The 1862-nt window shown below is 32.0% G+C and overlaps 1 pseudogene; it reads left to right on the top strand.

The window, feature by feature from the left end:
* The window catches only part of LOC106464525, an 82858-nt pseudogene that overhangs the window by 947 nt on the left and 80049 nt on the right, over positions 1-1862 (top strand).

The following is a 1862-nucleotide window of genomic DNA, read 5'->3' as shown; positions in this document are numbered from 1 at the left end:
GTTTTAGGTGATTTAACAAATAAATCTTTACATCTGAAAAACTACGACGCATACTTTAATTTATACTCTGTTTAATGTAAGAAGTGTAAGTTAAAATGGAATATAGGATATTAACATCTAGATTAGGAAAGTGTTTTAGGTGATTTAACAAATAAATCTTTACATCTGAAAAACTACGACGCATACTTTAATTTATACTCTGTTTAATGTAAGAAGTGTAAGTTAAAATGGAATATAGGATATTAACATCTAGATTAGGAAAGTGTTTTAGGTGATTTAACAAATAAATCTTTACATCTGAAAAACTATTATCAGTTCCATGTCAGATTGATGTGCTATTTCTGTGCAGTAGTCTTGGTTCGATAGAATCCAAGTTTGTTGTTTGTTTTTTGCATTTTTGCTTTAAAATATGTTAATCTCATTATAATATCAACTTGTTTTTAAAAATGATTTGATTAATTTGTTTCTTCTAGTTTATATCTGCTAACTCCATCCATTCCGTGTAATGTTGGATAAACAACAATGACAACAAGAATAAAAACAAGATAAAACATAAAAGTTATTTTAACATTTCTCAGTCCTCTTTGCTGCTCTCTCTTTAATTATGATAAGCTACTTTAGTGAAATCGTGAATGTTTGATATTACGTTTCTGCTTTAAACAGTATTAATGAATTTAATCATTTTATAATGTGAGATAAACAGTACAAAATATAATATAATACATCGCCATTGAACGTGTGCTTGGATAGAAGTATTTGTTTCTATGTTGAATTTTGTGCCAGATTACTCGAGGTAAATCTGTCATAGCATTCCATAATTTTAAAGTGGTAGACTAAAGGGAGGGTAACTATTCACCACACTCTTCGGCTACTTTTTAACAACGACCAGTGAGACTGATCGTCACATTATAATGCCCCTATGGCTGAATGGGCGAGCATGTTCGGGGATGGGTTTCGATCTCGCGAGCCGTATATCTGAACCACCAAGTCATATCAGGCCCAGAAACATTTCTGCTAACAGTACAAACCTCAACTGAATTAAGTGCTATCCCATTTTATTTATGGTCATGTTAACGCTACTTGTGTATATTTTTACTGTTATGCTGACTAAGTACCATCAGGGAAAGTATTAGTTTTATATAATAAAAATAGCCACCTCATTCTTGTGTTATATCTTATTGATTTTAACTTGTATAGTTAAAACAACTTAAAAATTGTTACACTGAATGTCATACTAATCATATAGTTTGTACGGAGTGGTATTTATTATCAGTTTGGCTTGTTAACTCATACAGAATGACTGTTTTAAAATTATGCTATTTTATCATTATTATATAGAGTGAGTTGCTTGGTTACCAAGGCTTACGGTAGAAAAGCATGACTTCTATAAAGCGATAAGTCAATCACCTAAACGGTTGATTATGTTCAAATCTGTAGTACATCCAAGATGAACGTAGTAAATATTTTTGTTTTTCACTAATATTTTTAAAAAATAGTGTACCGCATCAAATGTTTGTACATGTCTTCAACGAATCACCTAAAACACTTTCCTAATCTAGATGTTAATATCCTATATTCCATTTTAACTTACACTTCTTACATTAAACAGAGTATAAATTAAAGTATGCGTCATGGTGCCCTCCATAGAACTAACACACGAATCTGACATGGAACTGATAATGGTGCCCTCCATAGAACTAATACACGAATCTGACATGGAACTGACTGTGGTGCCCTCCATAGAACTAACACACGAATCTGACATGGAACTGATAATGATGCCCTCCATAGAACTAACACACGAATCTGACATGGAACTGATAATGATGCCCTCCATAGAACTAACACACGAATCTGACATG

This window comes from Limulus polyphemus, unplaced genomic scaffold, assembly GCF_000517525.1.
Source record: "Limulus polyphemus unplaced genomic scaffold, Limulus_polyphemus-2.1.2 Scaffold1676, whole genome shotgun sequence".
Classification (NCBI taxonomy): Eukaryota; Metazoa; Arthropoda; class Merostomata; order Xiphosura; family Limulidae; genus Limulus; species Limulus polyphemus.
Note: the sequence above shows the minus strand (reverse complement) of the source record. Positions and strands in the feature narration are given on the sequence as shown.